Here is a 6,862-nt window from a genome sequence, read left to right on the forward strand (position 1 = left end):
TATGTCAGCATATTGTGCGGTGTGTCCATAAAATGTTTCAAGGAAACTTTCAAGTGGCACTGTCTACAGTATCTGAAAGTCATGTACTTAAGAAATGGGGAGGGGAGGGGAGGGGGGGAGAATCCTGCCTTTGGAGATCCATCTGAACCTTCAGCTTTTCAATCTACTGTTCACCGAATCCTCACCAGGAATGGTCTCAGTGGTCTCAGGGTGGCTGTCAAGAGGCATTCTCAAGGAAGGGAAACAGGGAGAAAACATATGCTAAACTACACAAGAACTGGAATGAAAATCAGTGCCAACAGGTCTTGTGGAGTGATGAATCCAAATGTGAAATTTATAGTTCAAATTGTTGTCAATATGTACAGAGGAAGTCAGGAGAGAGGTACAACAGTGAGTGTCTATGGTACATCCTTAAAAAATAGCGTAGGCTCTGCAATGTCTCGGGGCTGTATTTTAGCCAGTGGTGTTGGGGATCTTATCAATCTTGATGGAATTATGAACATCGAAATGCACGATCATATTTTCATCAGCCGTACAATACGATCTGGAAGGCACCTGACAAGAAACAGCTTCATTTTTAAGCATGACAATAATCCCAAACACACTGCCAGTGCATTAACCTGTATGGAAAAACACACAATGGAGCACTATCAGTCAGTGACTGGCCTCCCCATAGCCAGACCTCAACACTGAAGTAGTGTGAGACAATCTTGACAGAGAACAGAACAAAAAGCAGCCACAATCCAAAGCTTTTAAATGTTCTTCAAGAGCCCTGGAGAACTATTTTTGAAGATTACTTAATTAAATTATGAGAAAGCCCAAGAGACAGACTGTGTTAAAGTATAATTGTAGAATTAAAACTGTACAAACTCTGTTTTGGGCTTATAAATGCTAATTACATGTGTTTGCACATGTTTCATACCCAAGATACTAACAGCACAAAGGCCCATATTACATAACACTTTAGATGAAAAGGCTACAAATAAAGTAAAGTGCAAATATGATAAAAGGTGAAGCCACACATCAAAAAATGTGAAACATATGACTTGCCCACTGAAATAAATGCTTTTCATTTCCTTTTCAAATCTACACCAAGCCTCTGAATTTGTATTATTATTTGAGACATTTTTTTTATCATAATCTTTCTATTTTCCTTTTTTATTCTCACTTTTGAAGCAACTTTGCTTTTCTAACAATAATGATGGTAAAAAAAAAAAACATGGTTCTCAGAAATATACCATACCCAGTTATGTAAAGTTATGGGCATCGGGCAAGATTTCTTCACATGAAAGTTTTTTAAATTTTTTCCACACCACTTTAAACACAGCCTACAGTGAATAAAGAGTATCAAACCATCATGTTTTGTTACACCGCACTTCTTTTTTTAACTGGCATTTAACAAATTTAAGAGACTTATTCATATCTTTAATGACCTCTGTTATACATGCAATATGTGGGCTATACCCTCACAAGATACTTTATTACACCTTCCTTGTACCTTGGACCCAATTTTGCCTTTAGAGGTGCCTCAATTCTTCATGGCATAGATTCAACAAGGTGCTGAAAACATTACTCAGTGATATTGGTCCATATTCAAATAAAGGCATCACACCGATTTTTAACCTACATGTCCATGATGTGAATGTGTAATTCCACCATATCCCAAAGGTGCTCTGATCTGGTGACTGTGGAGGCCTTGTAATAGGTAGTTATGTGAGTTCCTATTGGCTAAATTCATTCTCTTTAAACTCTGGAAATGGCTGTAAACTGATCAGCAGTCCATGAAGTACTCAGGCCAGCATGTCTGGAATCAGCAGCCATGCCACAGTTATCATCCATCCATTCTCTCACACTTATCCAATTCAGGGTCGCAGAAGGGCTGGAACCTCATCTCAGCTGGCATAGGGCGAGAAGCAGGGTACACCGTGTACAGACTGCCAGAAACCAGAGTACTCCATGAGAACCCACGCAGATACGGAGAGAACATATAAACTCCACACAGAAAGGCCCCAGCCAAACTCAGAACCTTCTTGGTGTGAGTCCCTTAAATCAGCTTTCTTCCACATTCTGATGCTCGGTTTGAATGTCACCAGGCCAGCCTGACTGTGCTGCCATGTCTACCTGCCTAAGTGTGTTAAGTTGGCATCACGTGATTGGCTGATTAGGTATGAACAGAGGTACCTAACTGAATGGGCATTGAGTGTATAGGCCTATATATCAGTGTTTTCTGAGAAATGACACATGTAGAAGATACACAGCAGACCCGACCACATACTCGTTTTTACACTCGGCTGCAGCTTTTCAGCTGTCAGCCACACACACCAAGAACAACCTCAGGACCCAGTTCATTCCTTTTATGCAGGTGAGGTGTGATTACTGATGGCGATTACTGTGTTGGCCTCCCCTGCCGCTGCGCCAAAAAACACGCCCACCACAACAGATTTGTATATTCTGTCCCATTAGTCTTCTGCAGTTATCTCAATCTGTCTATCTCAGATGAACTCTATACTGCATGCATGTTAGTAAGTGTTCATTGTAAATATAATTTAGTTATCTTTTTACGCATGGAGGCAAGGATGGGGCTACAATTTGTATTTAACTGCATTTTAGAATAAAGGTCAGCCTCATGCAATTAATCAAGGTGTTCAGTGTGTTAAGTGCTAATAGAAAAAAGAAGCACACTTTGCCAATATTTGTTTCCTGAACACAAATTCCGAAATAGCCCATAAGCTGTTCATTTCTTAATACTTATTTCCTTCCTGGTCACTACCAATGAACATCTTTGCATCTTTAGCTCTGCCTCCTGTGTTGCTGCTATTTGTCTGTTACAAATGACCCCTGACACTTGTCTCCACCCACTCCACCCTGTCTGCATGCTCTTCTTCACCTCTCTTGTGCACTGTGTGTAAGTTTGGATGGTTCATCCCAGGTATTGGGATCCCATCAGGGCTCAAAGCCGATACCAGATGTAATCCCATCATCTTAAACCCATCTCTCACCCCTACCACACACCCCACCACTATTTCATGAGTAGTAATATGAAGGCACTTTTTTGCCACAATAACACTGTATCGACCCCCCAATGTTCCTTTAATGCAACAATCCCTATAATTATCTAGTAGCCACACACACTGCAACAGTAAGACTTGATGATTAGACAGGGAGTTACAGGTAGGGACCCAACAGTCAGCAAAACAAGTCATAAAACAATAAAAGCAGCTTCCTTATCAAGAGCTTCCCAGCACACACATCCCAACTGTAGTTCCATAGTTTCCACCTTTTTTCTTTACAAACTGCTCCTTTATCCGGCAATTACACCTCCTACTGACTAACCGAACCTCCATAGTTTTTCCACCTTTTTCTTTACAACCTGCTCTTTATATTTGCATCTCAGAGGCCAACTGAAACCAAATCCACCTATATAAAAACACCCCATCAGACACGCAGTATTTTCTTCAGCACAACTGCCGCAAGGTATATCGTTTTAACTTTTTTTTTTGGACCCCAGACACAGCGGTGTGAGGTAGTTAGCACACAATTTGGTCATGAAGAAAACATCGTTTGTTTGGAACACAACAGCTGAGAGGTAAAGAAAAACGAATCTCAAAAAAAAGAAAACTTAGAATCTCAGATGTTGAAAATCAAATGTTTTTTTTAAGTTTTTTTTAAGTATGGGTAATGTATTATTTGAGATCTAAGGCATACACACACACACACACACGGAGCAACAACAAAGAGAAGAAGAAGAGGGTGTAGTTTGCTACGCATCATAAAAAATGCAATCATTCATCTTCCAACTGTATCTTTCTGTTCTGACTTTAGAGTCCTTGTTCGTATACTGAGCCGTACTTTGGGAGTCATACTGTTGTAATACTGGGGAGAAAAGGGTAAGGTTTGATAGACTAAAACCGTTACACACAATACTTCAAAAATCTAAAGAGTGTGTGAGGCTGTTAGCTGTGTTGTCCAGCAATAAACTTATCTACAATGTGTTAGTAAAAGAGTGACTTGTACTTCTGTCCCATTAAGCAACAGTTTAACAAATTTCACTGCATTCTATAAAAGGAATCTGGGTTTAAACAGAACATAGTAGTGTTGGATTAAGTGTAGGAAACACTAGTATACAGTGTCTATGGAACAAATCTCCTTCAACATTCACAATGACCCAAGTGGATGACTACAGCCATTTCTCTCAGTTGATTGTGTTTAAGGAAAAAGCAGCTAAATACACTGAGACTGCTCCACGCTGTTAGCGAGTTAACTCTGGAAGTCTGTGGGCTTTGTTAACTTGGAGTGAACAAAAGCAGAAAAACACTAAAAGATGCCGACAGTGAAAGTCTGGTTTATTTCATGAATACAATGAAACATTTTACAGTTTACAGAGCAAAGCAACATATATGATAAATAGATCCACATAGCACAAACAGTGAGAAGTAAAATTCATCGTCTTACCAGATGTTATATTCTGTAAACTTAAAATAAACTGCTGAAATTAGAGTTTAGTGTTTTTAAGTAGTCTATTAAAGTCATGTAGTCATGAGTCAACATTACAAATATTTAGATTCTTGTTTCACAATGTGCATGAACTCAAAATCTTTAGAGTTTCATATTTATAAAGTAACGCAAAGAATACATTTATGCCACTGTATGAGCTACACTTCTTGTAAAAAAAATGATTGGAGATGCGTTTGAGAAAAGCTCCTGCCGTGACCTTCCATCTGTGAGCGCACGCACACACACACACACACACACACACACACACACACGCGCACACACACACACGCACGCACACACGCACACACACACACACAGAGGGAGGGAGGGAGGGAGGGAGATCATTAACACAAAGGATTGGAGCCGGTTTTGGATGTTCACTTGTTGTTGGATTTAATATGAACATCCATCCATTCACTTCCGCTTCTCCTTTTCAGGGTCGCGGGGGGTGCTGGAGCCTATCCCAGCTGACATAGGGCGAGAGGCGGGGTACACCCTGGACAGGTCGCCAGTCTGTCGCAGGGCCAACACACAGAGACAGACAACCATTCGCACTCACATTCATTCACACATTCACACCTAGTGGCAATTTGGATTATCCAATTAACCTATCCCCATAAGCTAATATGAACAGTCACATAAAATTCATTATAATTTTTTGCCTTTGCTTCAATTAAGATGTTTCTTTAAATCTACAACACCTTCCTTCCTTTTCAAAAAGTTTACTGACATAGTAAAGAAGTAGCTAGGGAACTCAGTAAGTATGAGCAACAGTAGCTTAAGGACAGTTTTTCCAATAAATAGGATTTCATCATCTGCAGTTTGTCAAAAAGTGCCATATTAAAAACAATTCAGCAGACCCTCAGAGTGCGGATACAAACTGTTTTCAGCTATAGAGGTGGAGGTACGCTTCATGTACTTATCAACATACAGTTCAGAGGCTTGCATTAGAGTGCATTGGTGCTTGGGCATCTTTTATTTAGCGTGGTTATACCATTGTGGATTTAGCTATATAAATATGCTCAAGAGTCTATCATATGTTTGACATGCAACTAAAAATTCGAAAATATATTTTTTAAATCAGTAACTTTGCAAATTTAGAGGAAATGTTTTTGGACAACACGTGTGTCACATTTTAAACAGGGTTTGAATAATCAGCGCTGACATACAGACATTTATGCGCTGGGTATAACAGACATGCTTACCATGTGAAAGGACCGCGGATGTCTTGGAGCAGAGAAACTGTTGGGGCCCTACCTGTAACCCCCTAATCATCAAGTCTTACTGTTGCAGTGTGTGGCTACTAGATAATTATAGGGATTGTTGCATTAAAGGAACATTGGGTGGGTCGATACAGTGTTATTGTGGCTAGTTAAGAATATGTGGCTTTTAGAAGTATCACAAGATAAGTTTATTTCTAAAGGGATACATGTTGTTTGTGGTACTCTAGGCCCTGTGTCTTTCGGAGCGCAAAAGAAAAGTGAAATGCTCCTAAACTAGCTAAATTAAATCATCTATGTTTAAAAAAAGTGCCTTTATATTACTACTTTCATGCATGCCGTGCACCACCCACACAAACTTCTCTGCCATTCCTGACTTATACAGTACAGTTCTCCCATCTTGCAGACTGTCATAAGCTTTCTCCAGGTCCACAAAGGCCTTCGCTGTACTTCTCCATGAACACTTTCAAAACAGACATCACATTTTAGCTTTTATTCCTACCATAAACCACACTGACGCTCAGTGATTGTGATCTCTTTCCTTAACCTAACTTCAACCACTCTTTCCTATAGCTTCCTATAGCTGGCGGTATGACTTATCAGCTTTATCTCTTTGCAGTTACAAGGTTTATGAATCCCTTATTGCACAGAGGTAAAGCAGACATGGTCTGTATTCCCCTTAGCTCTTTGTAAGTTTTCATTTTACTCTGCATGCCTGTCTTTCGGATACTTCCTGTTTTTATCACTTGCTGTTTTTCACTTCTGGTCCCACACCTCTCAGTCTTTGTCATTAACATCCTGTATACCATCCCCTCTGGTCTTTTGGTTTATATTTCCCTTTTGCCTTTCTGGATTTTTTCAGTTTTTGCCCTTGTGAATATTTATGGTCACCCTGCTGCCACCTGAAGTTAAGCATGCTTGCTCCCTTAAAACCCCATAACCCAACACTGCTTTCTTGTAGACATGTAGCCTGAGCAAAACATGCAGGAAGTATCTTCCTTATATGGAAGATTATGGCTCCCAGTAGACATCTGTATTGGCTATGTCCAGCTGTTCATATTGTGGTGATTTCCCTGGGATTTACCCAGTGATACATGCAGGGTATTGGACAGCCTGTTACTGTTTAAGTTGTTTTAACCATCTTATCT

The sequence above is a fragment of the Astatotilapia calliptera genome, chromosome 20, assembly GCF_964374335.1.
Source record: "Astatotilapia calliptera chromosome 20, fAstCal68.1, whole genome shotgun sequence".
Classification (NCBI taxonomy): Eukaryota; Metazoa; Chordata; class Actinopteri; order Cichliformes; family Cichlidae; genus Astatotilapia; species Astatotilapia calliptera.